This window comes from Ciconia boyciana, chromosome 6 (genome assembly GCF_034638445.1).
Source record: "Ciconia boyciana chromosome 6, ASM3463844v1, whole genome shotgun sequence".
Classification (NCBI taxonomy): domain Eukaryota; kingdom Metazoa; phylum Chordata; class Aves; order Ciconiiformes; family Ciconiidae; genus Ciconia; species Ciconia boyciana.
Window position 1 is genome coordinate 4,120,304 of NC_132939.1, and position 22,307 is coordinate 4,142,610.

At 39.1% G+C, this 22,307-nt stretch overlaps 1 long non-coding RNA gene across 3 annotated transcripts in view; it reads right to left on the reverse strand.

The window, feature by feature from the left end:
* Positions 1 to 22,307, reverse strand: part of LOC140652614 (uncharacterized) — a 182,356-nt gene that overhangs the window by 90,327 nt on the left and 69,722 nt on the right. For all 3 annotated transcript variants that reach the window (XR_012042885.1, XR_012042882.1, XR_012042884.1), the window contains exon 2: positions 5,516 to 5,571. This is a non-coding gene — a long non-coding RNA (uncharacterized lncRNA). The remainder of the gene's footprint in view (positions 1 to 5,515; positions 5,572 to 22,307) is intronic.

A 22,307-nucleotide genomic window follows, 5' to 3' on the forward strand; every position in this document is an offset into this window, starting at 1 on the left:
TCAGACTGTACTGGTGGTGCCAGTATGAGTTTCCCAGGGCCAGGTTCTAAACGCAGTTGTGCCCTTGTGAATTTAAAGTGACTCCCCTGGAGACAATTATCCCAGGCTTTCGCTTTACATGGGAAAGTTAGAGCCGAAACATTGCCACAGTTGTGTTCACACCTAGTAAGTAAATGGCTGTGTTCAGCACAATACGATTATTACTATTTCTATGGTCATTGCAGCTGTTGGGGGCTGCCTTACTTACTGTTCCGAAAACAAGCGACGTGTATTGATAAACTCACAGCTGGGGAATACACAGCAGCAAGTGAAGGCACGGAGAAGCCAATATTAGAGAAGCGGAACAAGTTTTGAAAGTGACTTTTGCTTAATAACAGCTCCTACCCAGTAGAAAAACTGCACTGTCAGTGGGGAGGGAAGATTAGGTAACTTTCATCACCAGAAAGGTCATCCCAGAGAAAATTGCTGTCTAGGGGACTGCTGAGGAGAGCCCAGTCCTTTTTTTTGTCCTCAGCGTATCAGGTTTTGAAGGTTTTGTGCAAGGCTTGAAACAATTTCCACAGCTAAATGTAAACAAGGCTTTCAGATAGTCCTGCGATGTCGGGATGTAAAGACCAAATGAGATCCGTTTACACAAGCAAAATGAATATTTAAATAAAAAGCAGCCACCATCAAAAATGTTTTAAAAAATGCTGTTTTGGTTAATGCAACATACTGTATTTCTGCCAACAAAGGCAGTTTCTGATCAGGACATGCCGTGTTTTCCTCTGGAGATTTTGCAGGCAGGGTGGTCTTCCATGAGGGACGGGAAAGGCTTAGTTAACATTACACATCTTTCATATATGCAGGCTGGTAAATGTAAGGCATTACAGCTGTGCAGTTTGTCACCAGAAACTAAGCTGAAAGGAGTCTAAATACAGGAGACTGACAAGAATATGACCTAGTCACTCTCAACACCTTTTATCCTCCCCCTTCATAATAAAGCAACTTCTCTTGTATTTGTGCTGCCAGAACTACTTGGTCTTTAGAGACAGTGGTCAGACGGTAAAGACAGGAAAAAGGGGATAGTACAAGAAACACCATAGGAAGAGATTTATTATTTTCCCATAGACTACAAAAGAAGACTGCAGTCCCATTATTCTACATAGTGTTTATTTTGATAGGAAAAAGCTTTGGCACTGGAAAGACCGCACTTCATACCACAAAGAACAAAATCCATTTTGGAGGCAGGAGCTGCTCTAAAGACCTCAGCTTCCCCTTTCTTTACAGATGCCTGTTGAAATCAACTATATGTACAGGAGGGGAGTAGTTGGCAAATCAAGTTGACTTCACTAGGACAACATATTGCTTCTATTTAAGAAAGCATCCTCGATCAGTGCATGTTTAAATCCAGAGAGACCTGAGCACATGCTTAAAGTTAAACATATGCTGAAGTCTTTTCCTGAAACAGATACATGTGAGGAAACACTTATCAGTTGGAATATGGTATTCATTCTCTGGTTCATCCCCTCTTTCCCTCCTAGAATTTCTAGGGTTTGAAATGCAAAGAATCCATCTAAGTTAATAGGGAGATGTTTATGTAATTATATGTATATAGCAGCTACAAAGAACCCATTTTCATTTCATAAACACAAGAGGTACAATGTTCACCTTCTAGGTTAAACAATTTACTAAGACCACTTGTTTTTATATTGACTGATCTTTAAAAAATCTGCAAGTTGGAAATTGTGTGCCTCTTTGAGAGGTAAAGCAAAGTAATTGAGCCATAATATCTCACAGATTTTATAATATTCCAAGGAAATAGTTATTACATCTATCATCCATATTAACATTATTATTAATAGCAGTGTTTTCCATCCTGTGTAAAGCAAGCATTTGGAACAGGGCATGGACACAAGACCATTATACCATTAGGACCATTTTCCTTTACTTCTGTGATTAAGGCTATAAAGACTCAGGAAACCTGTTTATCAGATTTCTTAAATTCCAAAGGCTTTAGCTGTAAAACTTCAGCTCTTGCAAAAAGGAATCATTTAGGAAAAGATGCCATCATTTTTATTCATCGAAGCCAAAGCTTATTCTGAAAGAATTTCCACTGAAATAAATGGGATTGTTCATGAAGTCAAGTCTACTCAGTATGCATGCAAGTGAAAGAATGTTGCATGCAATTTTGAAGCATTTTCCTACTCGCTTATTCCCAAGTTACAATATGGACACTTCAATTTTCAAGCAGTGGCAGGATCACAACTTGCAGTGCTGCTCCAAAAGCACATGCCTTTACAACTCCAGCTAAGATGGGACCTCTAGCAAGTGAGATCAGCATATGACTGAGCACCTCTAAGAGCACAGTGGGACACACTGTTCAGGCCATGGCTAATTCCAGTTAAGAGTTTGTGACCCTTCACATTCTTGCAGTGATTGTGTCACCATCCCTCTTCCCTTTGAGTTCCTCAGATTCGCCACATCTTTTGGCAGAATCTGGTTCCGGCTGTGGGGTTAAGGGAATGAACGAAGAGAAGCAGTTGGGATAGACAGGAACAGTGACCTGAATCTGCAGCAGCTGAGGCAGCACATCTGACCACATGCTGAACCTGAGCAGCAGTGCTGAAGTTGCACATCAGCTGGTAAGCTTGTATAACTAGCTGTTTGTGATCCAGCTGAATGCATTATCAAACAAAGCTGCTTTTCCCATCCATTACTGTGGTCGGTGTTTATGAGGAGGTGGAATATACAGTCCCATCACAAACTAGGATGATCCCATTTAAGGCTGAGGCATCCCTGCAATGTCTAGTCACAGATATGTAGAGAGAGTAATGATTTATAGTTTGTATGCAAACCCTAGCACCATCAATGGGGCTATAAAATGAAGTATTCAACAATTACACCATGATTTTGCTCACCTGTGAACTCTAATTCAGTCCCTTTGTGATAGCCTTTGAGACATTATCAAATCTCACTATTTTCTAGCCCCAGTCCCATTCGCCTCATCTCCATGAGGTTACGTACCAGGCTCGTGCCATAATGACCTCCATAACCCACACCTCGCCCTTTGCACCTCAGGCCCGCTCTTTCAAATATGTGACCTCATTACTCTGCCAGGTGTATATGCTGCACATGGGACAGAAAAGCCCCAAACCTTTTCACTGCACAGGAGTAATCTGCTTTTAGAACTTGACTTTATTAGGCGTATATTTATACCAGATAACCTACTTGACACCACTGACCATGAAAATCTTTCTTGAATTTCTTTCTAAAATGCCTAAATTGCTGGGGATTGTACCAAGTAATCAATCCGCAAATTCTAAAATGAAACAATTCAAAAGTCTGTGTTACAAGAACCTTTGGTGATACTAGCTTTGGAAGATTAGAGAAATGAACCACAGCTACAACCTGCTCACCCTGAACAGGTTCCATATAGTACTCACGTAACACAAAGGCACTCAAAAAGAACATGTTCATTAAAATTCCCTGCAGGAAACTTCCCAAACTGCTACAGAAAATGCCAAGATTTTGGGATACTCATTCAAAACATAAGATAGAGAATATGAAGAGTTATTACAGTGTGGAATTGCTCTACATCACTTTCAAACAGCAGGGGAATGCAGTACTTTCTCTCAGGCACCACAGATGTAAACACAGCCTTTAGAGAGATCACAGAAATTTCATTTGCTGGTGTGGTAAAGATTGCAGTCCCCTTGCAGTCCCCATCTTTCTCTTCTTCTCATTCAGATACTTAAAACTCAGGGTAGAAGACAAGATAAACTCCAAGTATAGAAATGTATCAAAGTGTAAGGCAGTAAAGAATGCCAATGGGGAAAAATTATGGTTGGAAATCCTTGAGATTCTGCAAGCCTTACTAACCAGCTATCCGTGATAATTAAGGAGGCACTCACAGGAAGAGGAAAGTCATGCTTACCAAAAGGTATTAGAAAAAGGCTAAGGTAAGAGATGCACAGCAGACTAAAATTTTGGTCCTGTTTTTGAGAACTGCAGAACTTGACTTTGAGAACGAAAATGCAGGGGCTGCCCTAAGTACCTTCATGAAGAATTGGGAGGCCCTGATTCTGCAAAGACTGATGCACATGCTTAACATTACACCCTTGAATAGCCCATTGATTTAAAAATCCTTGCAGGAATAAAACAGAGGATAAAACATCATTTCTCTCAGGAGTGAGCGAAGCCAACAAAAAATGCATTGCAATTTTCTGCTTCAGTATGTCCTTATTTTTATCATGGTATTTAATAAACCATTAGCTTTTGAGGTATATGCATCTCATTTCCATATTTCATAAACCACAGATATTTATCATAAGGTGTTTTGTTGATTTTTTCATAGTGCTGTTTCGGAAAACTAAACTTGAAACATAGTTTCTGCAATAAAATTTCCCCCTCTGGATAGTATATTTAAAAGAACAAAAGAATAAAGAAGTCTGATTCTCAAATTTGCTGAGACTGCTGACATTACTAAGTGAATCAACTAATTGCATGCTGAAAAACATTCTTATAAGGAAGGTATCCAAATGCGAATATCTCCCTACTCTTTAGTGGGAATGAGTAATGTTAACTTCCCGCTACACTAACTGATCTGAAATAGCAATGTAAATTGATAAAACCAATCCCAACTGATGTGATTTGGTTCCCTTTTTTTTTTTCTAAAGGATGGAGATTTTTTTCTGCTTTTTTCCTGACTCATGAAAGACACCAGACAGTGATGTGGATGATGTGGTGAAAGCTCCAAGAGAAAAAAAATCTACTTAAGTCAAGGAGTAGGGGAAGTGGTCACTCTGCGAGGTCATTTTCCTGTGAGACTCTGTGACAGCTGGAGAAAATTAACCAAAATATCTGCATTCCAGAGAGGTATAAAAAGAAGAAAGAAAGGGAGGGGAGGGGTCAAATGTCTTGTGGAAACCTGTAGGAACGGCAATGGCATTTTCTATATGGGCTTGCTCAATCTGGTTTCCTGAAAAAATTCTACAAAAATAGGAGGAGATTTTTAAAGTCTCAGAGGGTAGTCAGGCAGCCAGCTCCCTTAAAAGTCAGCAGGACATTCATTAAATTTGAACAGATTAGCTGTATTGGATCTTTTCTCTGATGCTGGCACAGGGACCACACAGAAATCCTATTCCTAACACTTTATTACCATTTAAAGCTTTACAGATCAGTCATGCTTCCAGAGTGGAAGAACTAGGAAGACAGCAATAATACCAAGGTAATCAGATGGATTTTTTGGTTTCCGTTTTTATAATTTTCAAAGAAGTAGCCAGTAAATGACAAATTTCTTCTACACGAGTTCTGAATCCCTGACATTATTTTTGTTTTGCAATAAAATAAAACCAAAATTTTTCAAACATTTTCACAATTAATTTGTATTCTCTTAAAAAATCCCACAGGTTTTCATGTCAGTTGACGCTATTTCTCCCTGGTCAGAACCAAACTTTGAAGTACCTGTAAAAATTAGTGTATTTTTGTGAAACATTTTGACTCTGCTAAAGCTGAATATTAATTGAAACCATACCTTCCTCCTTCAGAACACTTCCATCCCCATGGATCTTCTGGTCATTTCAGACTACTCTGCAAAAGAAAAAACAGAAAACAAAGTATCTTTGAGATGAAGAAGCTTGCTGTTGTAATTTCAAGCAATGTCAGGAGAAATCAATTCATGCATAAGGGATTCTGAGGTAACAAAACTCTGGCAAGTCTATCCGCAGATCCATGCTCAGGAACAACCTCAGTGTGAATAAGACAGACAGAAGGAAGCAGGTAGGACTTGGTAGATGACTGCCATAAACAGAAGTAGGGATGCACATTAAAGGCGCTCAAAAGCAGAATTAAGATTTTTATCAGGTTCCCAGCCATTACAGTTGAGGTAAAGATTTTAAAACAGCACAGCTGCCATTTGGGCAACTAAATGAGAGCCAGATTTTACAGACCAGTCTATATCCATGACCTCCCTTTGCAAGATACAGAGCCAGATTTCCCTCTGAAAATCCATCTACCTCCTTAGCTTTTATTGGGAAGCTAAGCCTTTCCAAAAGTCATGTGCTAAAATAATAAGCCTTTCTAAAAATGTTGAAAAAAGACAGACAAATGCTACCAGCAGTTTAAGACATCACAATCCTGTGACAGATTATCTACAAGCGGAGAAGGAACTACTTCATACCGGCAACAAGACTATGTATTGTGATATGATCGGGACATTCCCCATTCACAGGAGATTTCACATTCATTACATCAAGGATAAAATAGCATAGCTTTAAACTATCAAAAGCAGCATCCTTGGAGAATGTTGCAGGAGGATTTCATGTGGTCTCCAAAACCTAACTCAGCAACGTTATATTCTTTCCATTGCAAAATGCCACCAGTGTCTTTTCCTCATAGCTTGACCATTTTGTTTGAAGTCTCTGTCTACAGTTATCACAATGTCACTACTCTTCATTTAACCTAATTTTCTCAGGCAGTTTATCTATTTTGTGCAGCAAAAAGAAAACAGTATCTGATTAAGGAAGACAGAATTGTTTATTTTCTTCTAAAAATTTATTTTGACTTGCCCATTCTCTCCTTTCCTTTTTCCTTCAGATGATAAATAGCTGTGAAGGAAGGAAGAGAGCTCCAAACAGAGAGAAAATAAAAGGATGTGGAAATTCGCATTGCTAACCCCATTTAATGCTAGCCCCATGCTGTATTGCTTTGGAATCCGATATAGATATTGCCCAGGTAGCTCAAAAAACCCCCAACTATTTAGAGAACATATAATGGTTTAAAATAAGCATAAGATGGTCCAAAATCACACCTAAACCCAAAGTCAACCAATTTAAAACTCAGTTAACTATAAAGCATGTTGCATTAACTTCCTTTTTAAAGGAAGTATTTCATTCTTACACTTCTGTTTTAATTTTTAAATGGACCAGAAGCAGAAGTTTGACATGTCATGTGAAGTGTTGTTCTCATAAGTTTGCTGCTTGAGTTTTACCTCAGTGAGATTCAGAGAACTTCAGATAATCTGTTTAGCTTGTTATTTGAACTAAAATGCTGAACTTCTTTTGAGAATTACTTGTACCCCTATCTTTACCAGACACCTTTTTTTATCCATTACTGCCTCTAGGCCATCATAAAACCTTTCCCCACACTGGGGATTTTCTTGACCTGGTCATGACTATGCTTATTCCTGCCATGAGAATGCCAAATTTGCCAGAGTAGCTTTCCTGGATACTCTAACCACTTATTGCTGTTCATAAGGAAGGAAAAGGAAAACAATTCATGAGAAGCTTACTAGTAGTTGCCATATTTCTATCTCAGTAGTTTTACTGTGGTTACTTTGATTAATTTTTAAAAGGGAAATATTGAAATATGTCTATTGACATCCTATTATCTGTGGTTGTTTATATATGGAGGACAAATCCTCTCCTCCACCCAAAGCCAAAATAAACAGGTCTTGTACAGGCAAGTCCCAATTTGGTTGAGAGTGATGGATTTCTCGCCACAGGCTGCAGAGCCATTCCATGCCTATTACTGCACTTGAGGTATGATTTTTTGCAAAGATGCTATGTTTCATATAAAATCTTCAGACACAGTTAGTAGCTTTCAGCCCTGATGGAAGCTTAGCAACATTTTACTTTTGCATTCTTTATTAATAGGAGGAGAAAGACATGACTTAATGTGATAAGAAGATATTTGGCCTGTTTATCTACCTTAACTTTGAGAATGCTAATCATGAAGGCACTGTAAGAGGCTGGATAATCTGACTTCTTAAACATAATTCAAGGAGCCATTTTCAAATTAGCTGATTTTAGTTAGAGGATGATGTATGCAAAAGCCCTTCACACCTTTTTAGTAAGCTGTGCAATATCTTCACACCAGATATTTGCAAGTACAAAATTATGTGAGATTCTTAAAAAAAAATCATGGAATAATTTACTAAGCAGTCCCCTTATTCTTCACTGAATTCTATGGTTGACAATATACTAAGTCGTTCTCGAACAAAAATAATTTGTAGAGAATCAGCTATCTATATATACCAAAATTGGCAATACACTGTTCTGCTCAGGAAAAAAACCCACTTTTATGATTCAGATGTATATATTAATAACCAAACATATTAGACTGAGAACATGTATTTGATAGAATCACGGAGACTAACGTTGAAGCTGTATGAATCTGTGAACTATACTGTCTGCAGAACAGTTGAAAACCAAAACTAACATATCATTAAAAGTTACCAATGTTTATCATACTGGGTGATGTTCTGGTATTTGCTTTCAGGTAAGGGCTTTCCTCATCATGAACGTATTTCTCCTGCATTGTCATTTAAAGAAGGGATAACAATCCTTTGAATTATTTTCTGCTACTAGGAAGGTGAGTAGGTTAGAACTATTTTTGTTCCATGGATCAATCTCCATTCCTTTGCGTACAGAGTAGACTTAAAATGTTACCACTAACAATTTACACCCACTTGCTGGCCATAAATGTCTTTCAAGGTTCAAGGCAGTGGATTGTAAAACTGCTGACTTCACTGCTGGAGCACTAAAGAAGAGAAGAAACTGGATGAGACAGAGCAAGTCCTAAATGCCTTCCATAATTAACAAACATGGCAAGACAAGTTATGAAAAACAAAGGAAGACTGGACAGATTTATGCTTGAAGTCTGGTACTTTTGAAAGTCTGTCCAACTACAAAAGTCTCTTTTGATCTACATTAATTGAAAGCACTTAAAATTCAATCACACGTTTATGGCCACATGTTTAAAACTGACTCCTAATCTTGCATCTGTAACCCACTGGTCAGACTGGAATGCCTTCCTTCTGCATCCAGCTTACAAAGGATACAAGTCTAATGACAGTCATCTTTAGTTCCAGCTGTAGAGATTCATACCTGTGGCATCAGAAGTCCCTAAATTCAATCCTAAGTAGTATCCACAATGATAATCATCACATATCTCCATCAGTTCATGACAACCACCACTTGTGGAAGCAATAAGCCATCTGTGGGTAAAGACACTTGTCCCGTTTGGTTTCTTAGGGCAGTAAGAGGACATGACCCGACTCAGTATGACACACTGCTTTGTGACCTGATCTGAGATGTAGAGCAGCATCTCTGGCTTTTTGTTAGAAGGTAGGAGAGCAATGGAAAGGAGTTGGCAGTTTGAAGTGGCAAGTGGTCAGCAAAATCAAACCCACCATGCACGTGACTGTGAAGGGATACAGTAAGCCTCTCTTTTGACCAGCTATAGGAAAGAAGAAGAATAAGGAAGTCAAGGAGCCACAGTTATTCCCAAGGTTGCTCTTAGATTAAAACCTGCAACACAAACCTTATATACTACTAGACAACAGGACTCCATCTAATGTCACAGGAACTAGGAAATCAGAGAACTGCTTGCCTAGATCCACTAATCTGCACCAACAGTGACTGCAGGAGCAACATTCAAGCCCAGCTTTGAATCCTTTCACAAGTCAAGCCACTTGTGTATATTATATTCAAGATTCATGGACCCCTACCCTTTTAGTTCCCCTCCCCGAACACTGAAAGATAAAAAAACTCTACTTGAATATTTCATTACGTTATGTATGAGGAAGAGCTCTGTTAAAGGGCTTGCACTATTGTACTGTCTTGACTAATAGTTTGTGTGACACGCATAAGGAAGACCAGATATTTGCGCCCATTATATTTAAGGATTTTTTTGCCCAAGGACAACTTGTAAAACCCATTGACATGATTTGTGTCTGAGCTGATGAGGAAAAAAAGAAAACACTGAATCCAGACCTTCAATATTTTATTGGTGTTTCTGAACTTTTATTAGCTGTACTTGCTTCCATAAAATCAATTTAATAAGGGGAGCAATGTTTTGGTAATGCATCAAAAGCAGTTCTTCTCTTCAAAGGGCATCTTTTTCACTCAATCTCTTCTCTAAAGACAGTGACATTAGTTTTGTAAATTAATAAACAGGCCAGCATCTGAGGACTGCATGAAGCCTCCATCACCCCTTATTGTGCTTTCTCTTCTGACCCCACTTTCCAGTGCAGGGCCCTCATCTCGACAACAATACCCTGAAAGCCTGTGTGGCACTCTGGGATCACACTTGAAAAGGCCTTTGGCTGAGGCTGGCTTTCAAGAAGGGGGGACAATTGGCAAGAGGCCTGTGGCTATTCATGCAGAACAGGCAGTGAAAAATGCCTGAAGTCAGTTTCAGGGGTGGGCAATGCCCAAAAAAGAAAGCCCACATAACATGAATGGCTGCTGCTAGGAGACTAAAACCAAAGGCATGCTACTAGCAGGCCTCCATGTGCCGACATCAATGGGTTCATCCTATCCCTATTAGGGGCCTAAAATGATGGAGAAACATGAGAAGGGACTATAAGCAGGAAAGGAAAATAATACCAAAGTACACAACGGTCAATGCTTATATTGTTATACTAAACACTCAGAAGGAAATAATATTTTCTATGTTTAGTACCTTTTCTGTTAACAATAGTTGCATCGGTTACAAAATCTAATAAGCAAAATAATTATGGTACATTTTCTTGGGGGAGGAAAGCTATGCGCTTTGATAATTAGTTATTTCTCATGCACATAATTAAGCGTGATTATAAAAACATATTGGAAAAGCCAAGCCTGAGTTAGAATTGCTCTAGACCTGGTGCTGGATCAGCTCCAGTCCCCTGGATATGCACACACAAGTCCAGTTTGCTTTCAAACCCAGCAGCACTGGTCAGAGGGAAACAGGAGGTCTATGTGTTTTTTAAAGGAAACCACTGTAGTGCACCACAAAAACATTTCAATGGCATACAAATGACCCAAACCTCAACTGTGCTTAGGGTTAGTAAGCCTGAGGGGTTCTGTCTGCAGTGCGGCAAAAGGCCTCTGGGTCCAAAAAGTTAACTGTGAGGAATTTACCTCACTTTAAAGTCACCAGATAGTCCTGTTTTTTTTATTTTATAAAATACAGCTAAAAAAAATCATATTCTCCTACTAATATTTCACACTGGAAAGCCCTAGCATGGACTGATGGGCTCTTTTGAAAGAAAGGAGACTGTCATACTAAATTTGACCCTCATACTTAATTTCAGCAGCATTCTGAAAATGACACACCGGTTTCTTCAGAAACAACCCATCTTCTCTAAAATCCTTTCCACTTCAGTACAGATGTTGGCTCTTGGCTAGCAAAAACCTTGAAAAAAATGAATTACAATGTCTAGTCATGTTTGGACTTATTTCTAGGCATGATCTCAGCTCTTAAAAAATGATCATATTATTTAGTTTATGAGTAATAATGTCTGACTAAAAAAGGTATAAAATACAATATGATACTATAATCAAGTGATTTATCTCAAGCGGTGATGTTTATTATTCAGTGTGGAAGTTCAAGAAACCTCCCCTTCTTGCATTTTCAGTTATCTATTCCCCAAGTCTGAATTTCCAATAATTTCCGAGTTTGATAACAACCTTTTTCCTTTCCGCACTCAGAGCTAACTCAGTACCTCTGCTGAAAGGAAGGGAAGATCCTCCTTACTGCTGTACTCAGCTCTACACAAGGTGTAGGAAGAGAGTAGTAGGTACGTGCCAAAAGTGGCCAGAGAGTGGAGAGCAGTGGGAGGTACCCTCAGATGTCCCTGGCCAGAGAGTGGAGAGCAGTGGGAGGTACCCTCAGATGTCCCTCTCATTCAGTTGCTGGTTAGGGTATGTAACTGGGTGAGCAAGTGGCAAATCTGGTGCTCCACTGAAGACAATGAAGTAATCTGCTGTCCTCCAGTGGGAGTCGGGAAAGGAACTGTAAATGCTGCAGAAACAAAGCTGCTATGATCTACTGATACCTCAGGGAAGACTTTAAAGTAACAAGTCAATGCTACCTTTGCCTGTCCATTTCCATTAAAAATTTCTAAATATATGATGGAGTAAAGCTTACCCCCATGTGTGATCTTAACACTTGCATGTGTTTCTCTTGTATCTAAAATTGCTCCTGTAAATGACTAGTTGTAGCAGAAAATCTGTACTTGTTCTGTAGCTCCGAGTTTATTGATGAATAACAATTGCAAAGATTAAAGCAGCTAGGCAAAGGCTCAAGAACAGTGAAACATTTTTTGTTTTTTAAATTAAACAAGTGGACACGGGTAAGGCTAAATGCAGCTAGACTACTGCTCTGCTGAAGAAACTGTATGTCTTGTGTGGTTGTGACTCCTGTAGCCTCTCAGTGTTGAATATTTGGGACTTGATATTTAATTCATTCAGAGGGAGGAATCAAGTAGAGGTTTTTATGATATGTGGGCATGTCTGACCCTCTAAATCAAGAATTTGAAAATTCTGTCATAGGTTTCCCACATCCTATCTCAAAGCCACTGCTTCTCTTCCTCTCTTCTTCACAGCTGACCAAATAATTTCCCCTCTATCAAAATGATACATCCTTGCAGCAGCTAGAACATTTGTGAAGCATGGAATTATATTTGAGAGATTTAAGTTTTCTTTTGAATGTGAAGTATCATGTGAAGTAAAAGAAGAGTCAAAAGACTATGAGATTCAGCCCTGCCTCCATGGATGAACAGTGTATTTTCTAAATCTCTAAGGCTGGAATTTTAGAAATCACATTGTTCATGTCTTATGATGGGCACTTAAAGAGGTTTTCTGTGAAGTCAACATATGCACCATCATATGACAGGACAGATTAGCTCTCTAGATATGTCTTTCTCTCTCCAGGGACTAAACTCATATTAGGTACTACAGGTAGGTACCTGATATTATTTGAGATGAATCTAGACTACAATGTTAGACTGAATCCCTTCCACTCCAAGCAGCAGGAATTTTACTGTCTAGGATTTGAGTTTAGCTTGCATAGCACTGAAAATCCTTACCAGTGTGTGTGTTGCAAGGGGCATTTCCACAGTTTCTCTTATCTGTTTATGTTAACACACTCAAAGTAATATATTCAGCACACATCAGATTTAACAACAGAAAAAATATTTGGATGTTTCAGGTTTTTCAGGATTTTTCAATGGATTTTTAATATAATCTGTGTCAATCGAAGGAGGATCTTCCTGACTTTGGGAGCTGTGAAAACAGCCTTCCAAAACCTGAAGAAATATATCTTTTTTAAATTTGTGAGATCTGAAAGGAGAGGGGTGGGTGGTCTTAGCCCTTCAGAAGGTCTCTGATCCTCTGACCTATTAGACCATTAGTTCACCTAACCCAACCAATAGCTATTCAAGTCTAAGAGTACAAAGAAAGGTGGTAATAAAAATAAATTATTAAACAAAAGGAATAGAAGTAAGCAGTTCAAGGTTTCTCTCCTCCTGTGAAATCCAAAAAGTGTATAGGCTATTCCATTCTATCTATTCAGCCAAGATACCTACTTGATCTTGCCAAGAAAAAGTAGGATTAAACTACCATGGGTACCGAATGGGTACTCAACTGCAGGAATATGGTATGTTACTGACATTTAAAGTATGTGCTGTGCGTACACTCTTAACCCAGCTGCTCGTTTGTTTGATGTTTAGCCACTGTTTTCTGCTTAGGTCAAGGGATTTTGCATACTGAAGCCGCAATTCCTAACTAATAATCATTTAACTGCAAATACCAAGACTGTTGAGAGAGAGCAGAAGCCACACATGGATCCCCTGGCTGGTCTACAGGGGCTGCTCTTGTACGCGTCTCCCAGCTTCAACTTCCCGCAGAACAAATTGTAGCTCTCAGACTTTTGGCCAAGGGTCCGTAAGGCAGAGTCTCATGTAACTTGCTGTTTCCTTGCCATTGAAAACATTGAGGAAAAGCAATACATCGCACTGGGTCTAACTTATCATCAGGTTTGGCCCCCTCTGATTTTTTTTCTTTTTTTTTATTCCAAAGAGCATTCTCTAAACATCTCATAACAGCAACCAGAGCCAGACAGCATGTGGAAAATGAGAATATCCTCCTAATACATAAACCATTAGACAGCACTTGCTCTCTATTTGAAAACCAGAAATAAGGTGTTTTTTCAGTCACATAGCAAACATCCACAGTGAAATCTTTACTGGGGTTTTGAGGCTAGGGAAAGACTCCCAAGTCTGATTAGAAAGCATAGCTACTAAGGAAGAAATAGCCATATCCATGGCTGAGGCATTGGACTGGAGATTCTGCCTATGTTTTTCAGACCCTCTTCATGCTCTTGGGTAGTTCACTTAATCTCTCTGCTAATCCCCCTGGTTCTTCTGTGCAGGATGGATATAATAATATTCTTGTCTCTCTTTGTTTGCCTTTTAAGCACTCAGCGAGGGAGTATGTCTTAATATGTGCTTGTAAAGCACTTTGCACAAAAAGACTTCCAGAAACTACTAAAATGCAAAGCATAAGTATTGCATATTCTCACAAATGTTCCCCTCCCTTTCAACCCCACTGTCAGTTCCTCATTTTTAATAGTCTGTTGGTACTTTGCCAATTACCAGATAAGGGGCTAATCTCTCTGGTAGTTAGTGTGAGCAAATGCATTTATGCTAGTAGTGTCCACTGCAGTAGCTCCACACAGGTTGCACAACAGACGTAGACCTGTGTAGGCCACCAGTACAACCACAGAAAAGATGCTGTAGAAATACCTAGCTGTAGTGTTCGCTCTAGTGATGCTAGCAACGGACTGTATTTCACCTAACGTCATTAAGAACATATCTAAATTGCCTGCATCTTTATTTTATAACCACAGCTGCACAGTAGCTTTATTTAGAAGATGGATACATGAAATGCCAACCTCTAGCTATTTTCTACTCCCCTTTGGATTCAAACACCATAGCATGTTTCTCTGAGTGTAACCATAGTACTCACCACATTTCCTATGTTGTTTGGTCATTTCTTGGAGAGTCTCACTGCTATCATTTTTTTTTTACAGCTGGCTACAGGCTTGGAAAAAAAATCAAGCTAAACTTCATGCCAAGACAAAATATTACAAAAAATAAGCTAAGAGTTGTCTGCCTGCTGAATCTATTCCAGTGGTCCTTTACTAAATTAAATGTGCTGAATTGAAGCCAGTGGAAGCGTTATCTCAGCAATGAAGGTAGGACTGGCCTCACCTAGTCAATAAGTGCTTAAAATCTTACTCTTGGCTGAATAAAATCAGTGCTATGAGGACTGAGAATCCAAATTAGTGGAAGAAATGTTATTGCCTGGGTAAAAAATAGGGATAAAAGTGTACACAAAACAAGATTTTGGGACATATTTTGAAAACAAATTTGATAAATGGCCACATAGGTTTTGAATACAGTGGCAGCACACTTTGATGGTGGTTAAAACAAGACTTGAGTTACAGCATTGCTAATTACTGCTAAGCACCAGTATCAGTGTGTCCCAAACTAGACATTCTTAACTGTTCTCTTGTCCAGGGCTGATTCTTTTTACTGAAGTCTGAAGATAACTAAGCACGTGCCTAAATTTAGGCATGTAAGTGAAGCAACAACATCAATTGGACTGTTCACAAGCTTGAAGAAAATATTCTTAAATAACATCCTGAATCCTGAGTCTTGGACAGGAGAAGTAGGTCCTAAGCCCAAAGATGTGGTTAGTCCTTTCTCTTTTCCTCTCAGCATACAACAGGGGATTCCCTGCCCATCCTTCCCCTGGATAAATGCCAGTCACTAGGCTGGCAAGAAGAGGCACGAACACCTGTGTGCCAGATCCATCCAGCTCTGCTCCAACGTTTTCCCAGTTTGATTTCAGATAACTGCTCATGATGGCAGTGGAAAAGCACACAGGGGATTCCATGACAGAAGGAACCTTTCGAAAAAAATCTTCTTACTGCTTGTCTCATTTGCTGCTGTTCATTTTTTTCCACTTCCCCTTGTGTAATCTTAAGGGCTGATAAAACTACTGCTTTTCTACTTGCAGAAAGTAGCTGTGATATCACAGTAATAGCAGGTTTTTATTAGCTGAGCTGAAATTTGAAGTCAGGAAGAATTCACATACCCTTGCTCTAAAGAGGAAACTCTCATTCATGTACTTTTATAGGACTTCTATTGTGTTTTCTAATAAATCTACTTAAGACCTACCCTGAACTGATCAGTTTCCCATAGCAGGAAAAACTGTTACCCCAAGGTAACACCTTCAAAATCTAAAATCAGACTTTTTTTTTCCTCTGGGTGCAATACAGTCCTCTTTATTTTCCATCTTTTTCCAGACCCAATCCATCTAAAGCTGATCACCAAACTTTGCTAGAGATCAGTCCAGTGAATGTTTCAGATCTATCAACTGCTACTTGTATTTTTAGCATTTTAATATATTAAAATCTTTCAAATTTTATATAACCCATCTATTACTCACAACCCCTTTCATTTATGGCCATTTTTTCTTTTATCCCTGAAGAGTGAAAACATTAACTGTGCAAGGTCAACAAAATCCAAATGCTAAGGTCACAACACAATAGTTTGCCTTCCCAATGCAGTTATCTGCTTAAAATAAAACTGATCACACATCCCTTTCTGTGATTATAGACCAAAAAAAGTTGTGCTGAGGGGCTTTGACTAGTCCATCCACTGGCCACTAGATAGGACCAATTGTTTCTAAACGTCCACAGAGATGGCACATTCTCTGTGTCTGGAGGCTTGTCTGTCTTTAGTCTCAGTGATTCCAAAAATATTGCCACAAGGCTGGCTAACTCTGAAGCCTGGCTGTTTGCCTTCTGCGCTAGTGCTGGGTCAGTCCCTCTTGACTACACCCATAATTCACCTTATCCAACCCAACCCTCCCCCTGTTTTATGTTATTCTTTGGGCTTATTCTGGTTCTGTTTTTACTGGATAAATAGCTGCAAGTGAGAAAGAAAATGGGTTTTGCATGTATACTTTTATGCAATTGCTTCAAATTTGGGTACATACTCCATTTATTAGGGAGTAGGAGGAATAGCTTAAGTGTTTAGCGCAAGTTCAACAGTGATGCCCACTGCAAGACATTAAATAGGTCTTTTCCAACCTATAGGATTCTGTGATTCTGTGAAATATACAGGCAGAGACTGATGTTCTCCACAACCCAGGAGGCAATTCCTTTTCAATATGCCATGTATTTAAAAATGGAATTGGCTTTATTTGAGATATTCATTGTCTTGTCATGGAAAACCCAAATGAGGAAGGTGGGAGGTTGGAGGGTGATGCTGCTACTTGTCCCACAGGTATATGCAGCCAACTTAGTACCCAACCTTTACTCTTTAAAATGGTGTTGTGTTTAATTTTTGTAGAAAGCAGATAACACACTAGAAATAATTGCCTTACATGAATGCATACATTAGCAAAATCATGTAAGGTTATAACTTACAAACCAACAAAATGCTTAAGATTAATGTAGCAGAGCACTGTATGCTGCAATGGATCAGCTCAATTTGGGTGAAAAGCAAACAGCAGCTGTTTGAGTAGGTAAGAAATTGTCTCTAGTTACCTGAAGCAACTTTTTCTAGACAGCATCATCAAAGGACATTAGCGTTTGTATCAAAACACTTATCTCCAGAAGACTTGGAAAGGTGATCACTGAGGCAACACACTAGTTAAGATGCAGAAAACCAGATTTAGGTTAAAAGAAAAAAGACAAAGTAGAAATAAGAGAATTTAAAATGAGGCTAATAATCTTGGAGAGGTAAGAAAGCATCTGCATTTCCAGTTAACATCATTCTTAGGAAGTAAGAATTACAAGACATGGTTAATTTTTTTCCTTTTGTATTTTAATTAAAGATAGGGCAAGCTGAGGATGTCCGTGTTTGGCCACGAATTAGGTAGGCACTCCCCCTCTGACCTCACATAAATTTGATTTGTCTGTACCAGAGCTGGGACAAATTTTGTGCTGACATAATACTTCATGTCAAGCAACTTCATTTATATTAGTGGGCTTACAGAGAACATTCTTTATCATATTCTTTAATCATTGATTTCTGTTGGAAAAAATAACAATGTGTTGAAATGCATTTCTACGTGCCTGCAAGGGTACAATGGGAGGATTTCCATGCTGGTATTTGGGAAACAGCAAATAGGTTACCCTGATCTTGACAATCTACCCAGAGTTTAAACCACTCTCAGTTTATCTCAGATTCCCCCTTACTATAAACTAGCTGAATCCAGAAGCAAGGCACAGGGCAAGGCAGATGCTAACAGACAGGTGAGCGAAGGCCAAGCTAGCACAAGAGTACACTCAGGCTAACCACAATATAGACAGAGACACTCTGCTAGGCAGTGGCAAGCCATATACAGCCACATTCTCAGGCTCTGGAAAGCAAAACAAACATAGTCCAAATGCTGTGGAACAAACCTGGGCCCATAAAGTCCAGACTGAATGAAACAGAGCTCAGTGCAAACATAGTCCAAAGGCAGTGGAAAGCAAACTCGGGCAAATAAACTCCAGGCTCTGTGAAACAGAGCACAGATAGACACACTCCAAGCACAAGTAGAAAAGCAAACAGAGACAAATATAGTCTAAACTTAATGAAGCAGATAAATGAAACAGTAGCTGCCTCACTCTCCAAGCAAAATGTAAGCAACTTACTCCAAAATCACCAAGCTGGAGCAACCGTGGTTCTCTTATAGGCAAGCTACAGTCTTACCTTCCCTTCTCATATCCTTCATGCCTTCCACTCGCATTCAGTGTGGTAGACTTATTCTTCACTCTTCGATGATCCACAGTAACTGCTGTGGACCAAAAGCTTTCAAATTTTTGCGTTCCTTCAGCAAAATTTAAAGATTTTGGGTATTTCAAGGCAGCCTTAAAATGGACCAAGGAGACCTTACTTAAATGTATATATATACAGTTTTCTTTTTATGCATGTATAATGTTGCTTTACAGGGAATGAAATAGAGACAACGGAGACTAGACAGCAATCAACATATATATAAAAAGCAACGAAGAGCAGAGAAAAAGGGAAGCTAAATACATCAGAGACATTTCTATACCTGAGAGATATGTAACTAATATGATGATAATTTCTGAAGTATTCTTCTAATGGTTAAAGCTTTTTGCAGATGACATAAACATTCAGTAACTATCCCTTTCCCATACTGGAATAAAAAAGGATAAAGACTTTTTTCACTCGAGGATGATAAAGTACTTCCCAGTCTGTCAGTAACTGTAGAGGATAGTAAAGAGCATCAAGTACTGATAAGTACTTTAAACCTGGCAGCCCATAGATTTGGCCCCAAACAATCCTAAAGACCTGTCTGAAGAAAATCTCTGGCATGTTTTTAATGTATCTTGGAAGACCAGGAGGATTCTCATGAAATACAAGACTGCTATATTCAAGAAGGGCAGGCAGGATGACACAGGCAGCACCAGGTCAGTAAGGTTGACCTCAGGTCTTGGGTAAAATAATGAATCAGTTGATGCAGGAGTCAGCTAAGAAGGAAATAAAGAAAGGAAAAAGAATTCATGTCATTCAATGTATTTAACAGGAAATAGGTCATGTCAGACAAACCTGATTTCATTCTCAATGGAGACTAGTAGTAATTCTGTAGCTGTGATATACAGTACAACACTGTGGTTAAAAGCAGTGTTACACAGTGACAATAAAGCACATGTTAAAAGCATTAAGAGTGGGCTGAGTACTTCTTTTTTTTAATCCATCAATGGAGAATCACAGTTGACCTGATGGCATTTTAGGGGATTCCCCCATAGCTAAACTTTTTCAGTGTTTTTATCAATGTTTTGAAATAATTTTAAACATTTGTTAGAAACAAAACAAAACAAACCAAACCCAGCCACCTTGTATCTCCAACAAAGACTAGCAGAATAAGTGAAGGTAAGAACAGAACATTTGGACTGAAAAATCTGGAGCAGGCCCATTCGACCAAATAAAATGTTACAACTATATGAAAAAGTAATAGAGGTAAAAACTGGTGACCTATGATGTGGAAAGCAGTGCTGCTGAGGAGTTAGAACTTCAAGGTGCAGGTCAATCCACAGGCAAGACTGAAATGCTGAGGCAGAAAGGATTAATGTACTTTTGGAGAGACAAATGGGAGAAGTGTAAGGAGGAAAAGCAGAATGGCTGTACTCCTTGGTAGGTGATAGGAAACACTGCCAAGACAGCATCATTAACTTGCTGAGGGAACAACTCAACTGTCCACAGAGGGTCCCTGAACTCTTCCTAGTTACACCTGGCATGAGTATCCACAGCATACAATGGGCTGCTACCTGCTGTTGTTCAACCGCTGCCTCCCAAAGCAGGGTGAGAAACCTGGGAAGGGAAAGAGAATAAGTGGCTGGGGACCTGATCCCCTACTCAAGTCCCTTTCTGAGCCAGCCCTCCTTATGAATCAGAGCCATTTGTATAACATCTAGATAGGTCTTACATGCTACCTTGCTCAGTAGCCCTTGCCTGATGGATACACGTACATCGCGCCAGTAAAAACATCAGTCCTTTTACATGAAACTCAATTACCAGCTTCATCTACCAGAGCTTATTATGCTTTCAGGAGTTTCCTGCCATGCTCACTTTGCCAGTTTCCACTAGATTCAGAATAACTTAGTTGCTCTAAAATAGCAGAGTAAATGCAATCTATCCTAAGGGATCTATTCTACCTTTCACCTACTAGAGCAAAAGAAATGCAAAGCCAAAGTAACTAAAAACCGTCAAGGCTCCCCAAAATAATAATAAAAAACCCACCCCAACAACTTTTTAATGCTTTTCTATTCTTTTCTATGTTAGCTAGATATCGTTTTCCTTATTCCAGGAGAAGATGTTTGAGTAGAAACTTCAAAGCAAATTTATTTTCTACTTGTGCTTTACTTTACCACACCAGTTTTATTACTTGCAGTCTCTTTCTGAGTGCAGTTCCCTGCCACCCCTTTTATTTTCTTTGCAAGTACCATGAGCTCGGTTCATAGTTTGTACTCAAGTTGCATGGCACACTGAAAAAAATTGCTGTTGTCTCTTTTGATTTAAAGTTGTAATTATAATGCAAGTCATACATTACTTGATATCGTATGATAAACCACATCCTCAGCTGATGGAAATTAGGACAGCTCCACTGTTGAGCTATGCCAATTATATGCATTGAAGGATGAACCCATCAATGGAAATTAAAAGGCAGTGCTGCTTGTTTTAATATTAATAATCAACCAGCTTTGGTTTTCTCTTAAAATAATCATTAGCATATCATTAACATACTATTTTGTTTCCTCTAATTGAGAAAATACAATAGAAAAAGAAATCTGGTAGCTACTAGCAGACCTACTAACATAGATATAAAACTGAAGTTCTGTTGACTGAGTATCTTCACATTCACTGACTAATCTTCCCCTTTCCTTTCCCCACATAAATGCAGGATGGTTGAATGATCTACATAATGGGAAATACATTGCATAATCACTCATAACAACTGGGAAAAATACATTTCTTTTTGTGTAACTGGAAAGCCTGAATTTTATTGAAAACAGAGAAAAAGAATTACTACCCTCCTTATGGCAAAAGACTATCTTAGACACTAATCTTTAAGTAATAGATACCATGCATTGGATGCATCAGTGAATTTTCTAGGTGTGTTCCTGCCTATGTATTGAAGTATGACAATAATCAACTGATACCCTGCCCTGACTACTGAGGCATATATTGCTCCCAGCCTTATATTCTCAGAAAATAAAACGAAAGAAAAAATCTTGTGGCTTATCTATGCTCACTTGCCTCACAACCTTTTGTGGTTGATCTTTGGTTCATATTTATGAACTATAATTATAAATAATCCTTTTATGGAAATGCTTGGAGTTTCATCAGAAAGTTAGAGGAGAATAACTGGAGGAGTTATGTGGTACAGTGATACAAACAATTCCCAAACTTGCCACACCAGTGACAACTAAACCACCATAAGATGAGCCTAGGCACCATTCCCAGGAAAGTCCATTAAGCAGAGCCTCTAAGCAATCTCTATGCTCCAACGTCCGCTGGGTGTGGAAATGAAGGGTGGCTGCGTGCTGTCAGAAGCGCTTTGGCCTTGCATCCCAGTGAATGGTGATACAGAAAGCCAGAGGAAAACATGTTCTCTGCCCCCCATCCAAAGTTGCCTCTTTTTATAGAAACAGATCTCAGGGCTCAAACTTACCAAGCACAAGGACAGAAATTCACAAAAGCAGGAAAAAGATGAGCTCTTTCACAACCTTTCTTACCATGGGGGCTACCTACCAAGCTTTGTGTGTCAGGAAGAAAGGCATAAACTCTTGACTTTCCTATTGGGATCATTTCATGAGGCCAACAAATGGAGACAGACTCTCCTGTCCAGGACTAGGACATTGTCCAATAGAAAAGAGGCCTATCATCTACTTGTGTTCAGTGACTTCTCATCCAACAACTGCTCATTATAAACTGTGGGAACAGTCACCAGTGCAGGAATGCAGGAACTAGA